We start from the raw sequence: 12,383 nt of genomic DNA on the forward strand, positions 1-12,383 counted from the left end.
CGGCTACCCTATAACCCAGTTCTTGTATCATAAACAATGGTGCTAGGAGAAGAAATGTTGAGGGCGGCAACCCCACGCGGGAGGGGGAGGAGGAGCCGTTTCCTATGTGTCGCAATGTCTATAAAAACAATGTGCTGATGTATTTCGGGGCTTCTGGCTCTTTGGAAATGATTCCAGCCTTGAGCCCGCGCGTTAAATAAAGAATCTCTTTTTCCTTCACTCCGTGGTCTCTCTGACTCTGGGTTCTGCAACATAAATGGTGCCTCGGATGTGGCAGGCTCTGAGCCAGACAGGTGGCATTTGCCTGCTCTTGATCGCCGCACCGGGAAGACGAGCTCAGCGCGTGCCTCCCTTTCTTGGCGCCACCGACCTTTTTGTCGGGTAAATGGGAGAAAGCCTGCACTGGGATCGCCCAAACGGCAGCGAGCAGCAAGAGAACCTTGGGAAGCGGAGGAAGGAACTTGAGCCCTGCCTGTATCGCAGCTGCAATTGAGTTGAAACCCACATTGGAAGCCTTCAGGAGAAAGGCAAGTATATGGGAAAAAGCGGGCCCCGCCTTTAGGGAGAAAGGCCACTGGGCAGAAAAAAAGAGGGCCCCGCCTTATGAAGAAGGTCAGTGTTGGTGGTATACGTATACAAAAAGAACCTACTCCTTGCGGGTAGAAGGGGGGCCTGATCACACCCCGGAGTGGGCGCCAGTACCCAGCACGCCAGTACTCAGTAGGAAGCTGAGGAAGCTGGGGAAGCCACTTTCCGCTCTGGTAAAAAGTGGGAAAAGTGGGTGGCAGGGACATATGGATGCAGTGGAGAGATTGATGATTGTGTGAGTGGCTACTGCGGTTTCTGACGCATACCGTTGACCGTCCGGGTGCCCAGGCCAGTAGCAAAGTGCGTGGTGTGTAAAATCCTCTTGTGTCGGCCAGTGAGACCCCTTACTCACTGACCAATTCCCATTCCCTAATTGTGTCTGTCTTCAGTTTAGGAGGGAGGCTATGGGTGGGGGGGGAAAGCAAACCTTGCACCCCCTTGGGATGTATGCTAGCAAATTTTAAGAAAAGTTTTAGTGGAGATTATGGGGATCCCCCCATCAATCCTCAACGGTTGCAGACTTTGTGTGAAATAGAGTGGCCGTCTTTTGGTGTAGGATGGCCTACTAAAGGCTCTTTATAGCCCAGCAAAATCAGCCGTGTATATGCCATTGTGGTTGGGAGACCTGGGCACCCCGACCAATTTCCCTTCATAAACTCGTGAGATTCCATAGTCCGCGCTGGAAATTACAACCAGTGTTAGAAGCTTCGTGTAAAGATCTGGCAGAGCTAACGGCGTTTCCACCTGCTTATGCCCTGCTTCCACCACAGGCCCATGTTATTGTAAGACCGGCCCATCGAGATCCAGATCCTGTGGCTCCTGAGCCCCTGCCATCCCCCCTACAGAGGCATTGCCCCTCGCTTTTACTTAGAACTGTCACCATCAGTTTCAAGCCCCACCGGCAGTAATTCGCCCATTTCAGCTACGGTCCTCAACTCCCAGATATTGCCTGCCGAGACTTTCATCTCTACGGGATCGGGAGGTTCCCCTCTTACACCTCAATCAGCATTAATAAAAGAAACTGAAGAATTGAAGTGTTGGGCAGAAGATTTAATAAAATCGGCAGTGACCCTTAAAAAGATGTGTTCTCACAAAAAAGGGGAGGCGAGCTCGTCTACTGCTCAAGACTTGCATCCCCTTGAGATGTATGTCAAACAAAGAAAAAGAAAAGGGTTAAAAAAAAAAAAGATTCAGAATAGAGAGAGAAAACAGCAAAAAGCTCAAGGTCGAGCTGAGAGAAAAAAAAAGAACAAGATCTGAGGCTGTTAATTAGAAAAATGTTGCAGGACAGTCTGGCTTTTAACAAAGCATGGGAGCGTGAGAGTGTAAGGCCGAAGAAGTAGCTGTTAGCCTAGCGCGCCGAGAGGGGGGGGGGCAGGAAAATTGCCCACAACGTTCTGAGTTGTGCAACATCATCACCTCGCCTAATTGAGATGAAATCCCTAAGAAATGGAAACTGAAAATGAAGACCCAGAAGATGAAGGCAAAATAAAAAATAAAGGTGAAGAATCAGCCCCCAGAGCACAGGCTAGACCCCTCTTCGAGTGAAAAGTGTGCCATAAGACTGTCCCAAAGCAGAATGAAGCGGAGAGACCATGTTAAAGATCTCTGTCAGGGTAACCGTGTTTAGCTTTGAACTGTGATTAGAATTGCATAGAGCCTGTAGCTACTGACCATCGGCTATATGATTTCTGAAGAGCGTAACCATTTAGCTTTTGCCATGGGATTCCCTGCAATGAAAAAATCTCACTGATTTAAGTGTCCAGTGTTACACTGCCTAAGTGTGTGTGCTGAAGAGACCGAGAAACCAGACAGCATGTTCCTGGCCAAGCCAAAATCACGCTACTACCATGCTCCTGAAAGCTGCAATAAACAGTGTAAGCTGGGAGACCCAACCTGATTGAGAAGAAAAGAAGATATTGGAGCAGCTGTCTTAAAAAACAATGAGATCTGTGTAGCTGGCTGGCTGACGCTGTCAGTGATGTTACAACTTTAAATTAAGACTGTTTTCCTGTTTGAGACCCCAGCGAAGAAAGCTGACCCGAGTTATTTGTTGCCCGTGCCAAAGCAAAGATTTAGCTGCCCTGTACCTCATCATGTCCTGTTTTGAGCTTGGGATTTACAAATACAAACAAACTGAGAAGCTTGCCTCTGAAGTCCTGCAAATCACCCCACCGCCTCCCCGAAGATTAATGGCTGCCTGAAAAATGCAAGTATAAGGCGATGCCCATCACCCCCCAGCGTCCTGAGTTTCGGCACTCAGTGTTTCAGTGCTTTCGTGTACCAGGTTAGAAGAGAGGGAAAAAAAGAGTAAGTTTTTAGAATGTCTGTGAGAACCTGACAGAAGTAAAATAGAATTTATAGAGGAGTTGCCCAGGTTAAAGCGTCACGGCTAGAGAGCTGAGCTGTGTCGCTCTGTTTAGACAGAGGCCTTGCTAAAAAGTTAACGGCCCTTGTCTGTCAGAAGGGGTGTAGGGCCACACTTTCCCTTTTTAAACTGATGCAAAAGTGGAGAGCCTTTGCTGGAAACATCTCATCTTCATTGCCCAGAGCCTTCTCTGTTTGCCTCCATCATTGTCTGGGCTTTTTAGAGACACTCTGCACATGGACTAAAATTTTAAATTGTCAAAGACTTGCCATGGACAGTGCTGTGAAGCTTTGGATAAACTTGAACTCTTATCGCTGTGGACCGTGTGTCTGTGTTTGTAGTCAGCTCAGTGTACAGCAGGCTGAGTTTGATCTATGACTTTTAGATTTCCTTCTGCCAGAACTCATGCAGCATAGAGTTGCCGATGCAAAAATGGTGACCTAGAACTCTTTGCGTGTGTGGGTATGCCCGTCCCTTGATTTTAATGGGCCCTGAGCTTTCAGCCAGAAGAGCAGTATGATTGCTGGATCTGCTCCATCATGCCTTACCATGCAAAAAGTGTTTTCCATTCATTGTGTTAAATTGCAGAAAAAGTTTGTTGTGTATATTTTATGATTTCTTAAATATCATAAAATATATGTGATATTTGCAGATTAGTGTTAGTTGCAACTCCAAATAATACTAAGTGTGGTTCCCAGTGGATGACAAGGAGAAAAGACAAAAGCAAGTAGAAAAGAAGGAATAGAGAAAGTAGAAGACAGATAGAGAAGGGAGAAAAAAAGAAGAAAGAAAAGGCAAGAGGCAAAGAAAAACATTTGTAGAAAAGAAGCGTGGCCATAGTTGCCCCCAGGGTAAATTAAAAGCAGCTGATTGTGCCTGGAGCTTATTACCTGGGGTAAAGTAGCCACAATAATGTAATAGTTCTTTAAGATGAAGAAAATGTAACTAGAAGGAGAAGAAGAGCCTATCCCAAATGTGTGTCATTGGGACTAGTGTAAGGCAGAAAGGTTTAAGTGAGTTTAACTTAAAAAAGACAAATAAAGAGACAAGGCTGGTGCATGGAGCAGAAAGTTTTATGTAAAAAGTTTGAAACATGATCTGCAATACAGGCAGATCAGCAAAGAAAAAGAAAAAGAAAGAGAAAAAATTTGTCTTCCCATACTAATGAATAAAAGTGTTATCGAGCACTTTGAGAAGCGAAGTTGTTTACAGAAAGCTGTGCCTGAGAACCAAACACTTCTAGCCTATGCTGAAAATGCTTGCTAGTGTTGTGCTGCCTCATGGGTAACATGTATGGTATAAAACCCATTTAGCCCAATAGCTTGTGGTTCAGAGAAGCTGTCAGATCCAACCATTAAGTATGCCTGTGTGTTGTAAGTTACCCAATAAAGTATCCTTGTAAGTAAACCCCCCCGCTGGAATCCCAAAACACAAGTGGGGCTAGAGCGCCTCACCCAGTATCAAACCCTGCTGTTAAAAGCCATGAAAGCAGGTATAAAGAAGTAAATTAATATGACCAAAGTGTCTAAAGTGCTGCAAGGTGCCACCGAGGCCCCAGAGCGTACTTGGAGCATCTTTCAGATGCCTATCGCCAGTACACCCCCCTCGACCCAGAGGCCCAAGAAGACGTGGACGAAAGAAGAAAAGAAGAAGACCCGGCAGAGGCAGAAGATTCTTAAAAAAGAACCAGTGTGCCCAGTGTGGACAAGATGGGCATTAGTGGCATGAATGCCCAAATAAAATAAATCAAATACACAAAGGAGAAAACCAAAGGGGCCAGAATGGGCGAAGAGGGAGACAGCTTGAGAGGGGCCGTGACATTGACTGTGAGGGGCCGTGACATTGACTTCATGATTGACACTGGAGTGGCATCAAGAGCAAGCAAAAACAAGAAGTCCAAACACTGAGCAAAGTTCTTCAAGCCCAGCGTTGCTTTGTCTTAAAAAATAAGCCATTCCCATCACAGAAGTTCAGCCTTTCCAACCAAGAGTTAAAGTATGAGTTAAAGAGGAAAAATAACCCTTTGACTCCCAGATGGAGAGGACTGAGAACTGTCATACTTTCCACCCCCGCAGCTATGAAAGCAGCTGGAGTTAAACCCTGGATACATTGGACACGAGTCAAGAGAGCGAGAGGGTGAAAGTAGACTGTAAACAGAAATCCTGAAAATCCTTTAAAAATCATTCTGAAAAAGCAGTAAGAAGACTCAGGCTAGACCTTACTGTGGACACACCGGGAAACTGTCCCCCTGCGTACAGTCAGACCTGCAACTGGAGAATTAAAGAAGGGGACTAGACCCTACTGCAGCTTGCCAGGTGAATAGCTGCCCAGCGTACGGTCAGATCCCAAAGAAGATCAAACATGCGTGTTGTAGTGTTAGTAGTGTTGCATTGTGTTTCCTTAATAAAGTGCAAAAAGGGGGGTCTGCCCCTAGAAAGAGAAGTTTGTCCCCGCGATTTGCTGATAATTACTGGCTTCACCTGGCTAACATCACGAAAGTAAAACATTTTTGTTTGCCAAGAGGTATACCTTGCAAACAGGCTTATTAGCTCTTGCCTAATACCTGTCTGTAGACATCCTAGGAAAATTCAAAAAGATACCATATTAAGAGTTTATGGTGTAAGTTTAACTTATTCCCAAAACGCTAATTGGGGCGTGGTTGCAAAGATCCTACCCCCTACATAGTTCACTCTACACACCCCCATCGTTGCTGAAACAAATGCTACGTGTGCACGAATGCTTAATTGTCAAAAATTTTCCAGAAAATATAAAGCTATCCCTGGCCCCCTTCCACTGTAATAAAATTCAAAACATATCTTATAATGATGCCCATATGCTTTTGCCTCATGGATGGTTTTAAACATGTAGTTCCCGCACTTGGTCATTCATTCCTGCCAACTTGTCTAATAACCACCCATGTTGCCTCAGCCGCCTGGTGCCAATTCTTCCCCTGTGGCCCGAGAAAATCCGTCGACGGCAGCCTCGAGCACTCCAACTAACTAAAAATTGTAATAGTCATGTGCAGTTATATTCTGACTCAGAAAAATTGGCCTTAGCAATGTCACTGGTTGGGATTCCAGGTTTAGCCTTGGCTAATGGTCTAAAGATCAACCAGTTAGCTTGCAGCTTAGCCAAAAGCATAAATGCCACCTCACGAGCATTGTCATTGTTAAATAAAGAGTTGCGTGATCTAAGAGGTGCAGTTCTAGAAAATAGAGCTGGTATAGATTACCTCTTCCTTCTTCATCATTTAAGTTGTGAGACACACCAAAAGCTCTGTTGTTTTAACTTAACTGATAATGGCAATGCTGTAGATGAACAGATCAACAAGCTGCACAATATAGTAGCTAACAAAACAATAAGACAAAACAATTAGCTCAATTAGTTAACCCCTTGGCTTCCAGATCTTAGCTGGCTTGAAGCATTGTTCATCCTAATTCTACCAGTGTTGTTCATAAAAGTTCTGTTATGTCTCTGCGTTCCTTGTCTTATGCGCTGTTTAACCAATCTGTTTTATGTCTCAGCTAATAAAACTGCTGCCCTCTACGTTCTAATAGCCCAACAAGAGGCTAAGTAATATGTATGTCACAGAAAGCTTTGTGTAGTTATCAGAAATGCTATAATTGTAATGAAATTATGCATTTAAGGGGGGAATGTAGCAGCCACATCGGGGGTCAGACTAAGTAGCCTCATGCAGTCTCATGCTTCATGTTCTTGCTGAGCTCTTTCTCCCTCGAATATGTTGTCGTAAGCTGGCGAGACACAGGAATTCCTGATCTTGTCAAAGGTCATACCATTGTATATCTTGTTCTCTGCTGTTCTCTTCTGTTCTCTCCTTATTATGGCTACCCTATAACCCAGTTCTTGTATTATAAACAATGGTGCTAAGAGAAGAAATGTTGAGGACTGCAACCCCACGCGGGAGGGAGAGGAGGAGCCGTTTCCTATGTGTCACAATGTCTATAAAAACAATGTGCTGATGTATTTCGGGGCTTCTGGCTCTTTGGAAATGATTCCAGCCTTGAGCCCGCGCGTTAAATAAAGAAGAACTCGTTTTCCTTCCCTCCGTGGTCTCTCTGACTCTGGGTTCTGCAACAAGAAGGAGTTGCCGACCTAGAAAGGAACCGGTTTCTCTCATGAGGGGGAGGGAGAATTCACGTGACACAGGCTCGAAAGGACGTCACGCGCTGGAGCGAGGACGGGGGGGGGGGGATATTAACCCTTTCGTTGCTGCAACCCAGCCAGAGGGGCCACCATCGGTCGGAGCACTTGGACTCTCGGGCCACATTTTAAAATGTAATAAATAAACAAACATATTACCAACTTCAGTTATTATTATGTTGGATCCAGATTTAGCTCTACTTAGAGTAAACCCACTAAAATCAATAGGACTTAAGATAGTAATGGCTAAAACTGGCTCCAACCAATCATCATTATCATCACCGATTGGATTCCTGCATTGAGCTGGGGGTTGGACTCGATGGCCTTGTAGGCCCCTTCCAACCCTACTATTCTATGATTTATACCTTGGCTTTAAAAAAAAAAGTACACAAGGTGGATTACCGAGATACCACTACAATGTACAAGAGCCCTGCTGGGTCAGGGACTAAAAGGTCCACCTGGTCTTGCATCTTGTGTGCAACTGGACAGCCCAGGTGCTTCTGGGAAGATCATAACTGCAGGGCATAAAGGCAACAGCACGCGCGCGCACCCCTCCACGTTTTATTGTCCAGCGCACTTGTTAGTAGATGCTCTGGACTAGAGGTTATCACAGCCTTTCGCCATTGCTAGGCCTAACTGCCATGAATTTATCTAATCCCCTTTTACAGGCACAGATGCCAGTGGTCATCGTGGCATCATCTGGCTGTGAATGGTCATTACTTTTTGTTTCATTATTTTGGATTCACTGGTGCTAGCTGACAGCGGTAATCCAGAAATCTCTTATTTCACAGAGCATTTGCAATCAGGCTCCCTCCTGTTTTCTGGCTAAAATATTCTCCCACATCTTGTTGACTCCTTTAAGTATCTAATGAACCAGGGGTCTGGCCCACAAAGGCTTATGCCACAATAAACATGCTAGCCTTTAAAATGCCATGAAATGCATATGGTTACATCCAACGTTCTGTGAGTGGACATCGTCTGGCACAACAGAACTTTTCCTTCCTCTCCTCCCCCTTGCAGGGCCTCCCAACACTTTGGAGCAGATTTGGGGGTGCACAGGAGGCTGTGGGGGGTGGGATGGGGAAGAGGGTAGTGCAGTCCGCCCCATTCTCCAGACAGAAGCTTTCCGTCAGCGGAGGGACGCTCACTGGAGTTCGCCTTTTGATGTATGTTTGTTTGTTTTACTGCAACAGGCTAACACGGCTGCCCCTCTGGAATTTATTTTTATATAGCTTCATTCCGCAATGGCTTATGGAACCCAGCCTTCAGGGAAACAAGGAAGTTTTCCTGTTTAAAACGAAAGAACAGGCATGTTTCAAGAAAACTCTCAGCTTTAGCAACAACTTGGGTCTCACAAGTTTGTTACCAGAAGGCTTGCACCATTCTGGAGCAAGCATCTTCGGGCGTTTTTGTTTGGAAAACTGGTGTGGGTAATTGGTTTTTCAGATTCTCTCCTGGCAGGAGCATCTTTCTTCTGATTGCATAATTAAGAATCCGCTCAACACGTTGATCCTCAGCACGTTGCTTAGGAGTACATTTCACAGAAATCCGTGGGACTGACTTTCAAGACAAGATGCTAAGAAATGGGGCAGTCCCAGGAGGTGAGACTCCTACAGTGATGCTCCATCCTATATATCAGCCTCCCCCAAACTGGTGGCCTCCAGAAGGGCTGGACTACAATCCCCATCATCCTCACCCAGGTGCTGGCTGGGGGTGATGGGGGTTGTGGTCCAGCCCTTCTGGAGGCTGCCAGTTTGGGGGAGGCTGCTATATACTAGTACAATCTCAATTCACTGAGTGCCCGTTCTTGTGTAAGGCACTATCCATGCACACAGGAGGGAGGTACCTGACGGAGTGCCTCTCCCAGTATGAACCTACCTGCATAAAATGATCATCATCTGCGATCCTCCTCTGAGGGAAGCTCAGAGGAGGGCAACAAGGGAGAGGGCCTTCTTGGTAGTGGCCCCCCCAATTGTGGAACAGTCTCCCCACTGAGGTCTGTCTGGCACCAACATTGTCATCTTTCCGGTGCCAGGTCAAGACTTTCCTCTTCTCCCAGGTATTTGACGGCATATGAGACATCTTTTTTTTAACAGGCCCTGGGATTTTTTATCATTGATTAGGTAGAATTTTTTTAATGTGTGCGTATGTGAATGGTTTTATAATATGTTACTCTATTACATTGTTATAGTTCTAATCTGTGTAAACCACCCAGAGAGCTTTCGCTGTTAGGTGGTTTAGGAACGTAATAAATGAAAATAAATGAAATGAACGCTTGGAAGACCACAAGATTTGCAAGTAGAAGGTCCCAGTTCAACCCCTGACATCTCCAGTTAAAAGGACCAGGGAGCAGATGGTGGAAAGGCTTCATTCTGTCCAAGACTCTGGGATGTTGCTGCCTATCAGAGTAAACAGTACAGAGCTAAATGGACAAACACTCTGACCTGATATTAGGCAGCTTCCTAGGGGTTGTATCCAATGTTAGTCCTACTTAGAGTAGACCCATTGAAGTGAATGGGACTGTCAGGGTTCCCCTTACGACCTGGACCCCCTGAGCAACCCCTTAAGGATCCCTTGCCTCCTTAAGAGTCCCACCTTCCTTCTTTTAAACTTCCCCTTCCCAGTAAGGTGGCATTTAGGCTGTAGGCATGGGGTGATTGACACTCCGGACACCTGGGGTTTAACACAACATAGAATCATAGAATAGGTTGGAAGGGGCCTACAAACCATCGAGTCCAACCCCCTGCTTAATGCAGGAATCCAAGTCAAACAGTTTGCTGGTAAATTCAAAACAAGCAAATCATAACTAAAGGTATTTACATAATAGAGCTAAGTGATACAAAAGGCATTAAGAGAAAATAAGTTGCAAATGCACGTTCCTTTACTCTAGCTGCAGTTAGACTCTTCTATGCTTCTCCTTCTTGCTCTGCACTTCCTGACTCTGCTCTCTCCACTCTGCTCTTTCTGGCTCTCTCTTTTTATACCCTCCTCCCCCAAAACTGAAAGTACTGCTTCAAACCTGAAGGAATAAAACTTAACTAGGGAAATGGAACTACTCTTCTCAGGGATACCCCCTCCCAACAAAAACCTCTAAGCCTGGCCTTTTTTCCCTGCATCTGTAGGCCTCAAACCTTCACAGGGATATAAGCTGGACTAGCACTGGATACAACCCATAGATCCTAATGGACATCTTGCACAATTTACTGGCTGGTTACCAGGTTTTGTTGACAAATCACATCAGGTTCAGAGAATGGCCTCAAGGTGTACGATGCAGCTGTACTGCCGAAGTGAAGCAAGTTCAGCCCTATAAGCTGACTGGATGAGAACCAGACTGAAGCTGCTCTTAGCACCATGGAGAAAGTATGACACATTCAGTGTAGTTATGCACTCAGGGGAAGGGCACACACTTTGCGTGCTGGAGTTCTGGGGTTTCATTCCTCCTATCTCTAATTAAAAAGGTGTCAGGAAGCAACCCTGGTTAAGGCTTTGGAGAAGCACTGCCAACCAGAGCAAACAAAATCAAACTAGATGGTCTGACGGCCTGACCAGGGTTGTAGTGGTAACAGGGTTCACAGGGATGCAGCACCGACAGTCTTATTAGCAGGGACACTAATGTCATCTGCCCACCCACCCCCAAATTCTGTACCTTCAGAATTTAGCTGCAATCCTCAGAGTAGCTGGGGGTTGGGGGGGGTGAATTTTCACAGCAACAATATATGGTTCCCTGTTATGATGTCGAGTATTTTGGCATGGCTTGCTCTTGAATGAACAATTACGACACATTTATAAAAGTCCTCCTGGGTGGAGATGAAAACTGCTAGAACTGGTTTGTTAATAAGGATTGATGCAGGTGCCTGCTTTTTTGGCCTCTCTTTGGGGGCCTGGCTACAGGGGCTGTCATGATGAGCACCTGCACTTCAAAATTCATGACTACACCACTGGGCATGATGTGGCCCACAAATAGAGGGGGGGGGAGCAGTGGGGATTGGGGAGAGGAGACCAGTTTCAAACGACACCAAAAAGAAAGCCACACAAACCCATGTAGAAAGAGGATTTCAGAAATGAACAACAAAAGCGTTCTCGCTCCAAATAACAAAAAGACCTGCGCGATAGAAGCCCAGAAAGGTCTCTGGCTTTCCTGCCCGCTCCTTTGTGCTTCTGACTGATACCACCAGGTGTCTCCTGATGCAAAGTTTCTGGTCCTGAGAAGAGAGACAAGGACAAGCTGAGAAACCCAGGCGTTCAGCAGGTAGGTTTAGGAGGGGGAAGAGAAGGAAGCAAGAGTGTGTGTTGTAACGTAGGGATGGAGAGTGATCTCTTCCTGGATTACCAGCTGGCTGCATTTCCTCTCCATGCCTTGAGAAAGGAGCTCTGGGAACCACCAGAGTAGCTCCCACCTCGGGGCTGCCCAGCTGTTGCCAGAATAGCTAAGCAGTGCAATCTCCTCTTCCCCATTATTCATGAAACAGCTCAGCAGCACCAAAGAGCTGGCTACTCCTTCAGGAACCTCTGCATCAAGGTGCCTCAAGCTTCCTTGGGGTGGCAGCTGCCCTCTCTCCACCTTTCTCCAAGAAGCAGTGGCTCAACTGAGGTCTCAGCAGTCTGGATGGAGAGGCCTGGCAGCCTGGATCTGGCACACAGACCGGAGGTTCTCCACTGCTGTTGTAAAAGGCAAGGAAAGATTCAAAAGCTAGGACCTCAAAGAGACACAGATCCTTAGTCTTCTCATCCAAAGACAGTAGCCTTGGCCCATTTTCCTTGGAGCCCCTATAGAACCTTTCAAAAGATGAAGCAGCAACAGTAGCAGGTATTTTTAATTCAAAAAGTTATACACTGCCCTTCTACAAAGCTTTCAGTTGACATTTTACACCAGTGTCCCCTCCAGCACTTTCCTCCATCACCATCACTGACTGGAAGAGTCACCAGGCAAAACAATACAGATGTCCTGGATGAGGAGGTATCCCATCCCCACAGCGGAAAATATCTGGGGCTAGCTGGCCCTGGCTGCTTGGTAGCACACCTTGGGAGGAGGGGAGCCTATTTTCTCCAAGTTGCTACTGCACACCATTTGTTGGAGCTGTTGGAGCACAGCACCTTAATCAGGCACCGCTATTTTTTTAATTTAATCTTTATATTTATTGTGTTCTTACTTTATTTTATGGTAAGCCATCTTAAGGACCTGTCATCAGGCAGAAAGGCAGGTTATAAATATTTTTAATTAAATAACCAGCTGCACAATAGCTTTCTGTAGCCAGGCAGGGGGAGT

This window comes from Heloderma suspectum, chromosome 9, assembly GCF_057233095.1.
Source record: "Heloderma suspectum isolate Gila_16-S chromosome 9, 16-S_ref, whole genome shotgun sequence".
NCBI lineage: Eukaryota > Metazoa > Chordata > Lepidosauria > Squamata > Helodermatidae > Heloderma > Heloderma suspectum.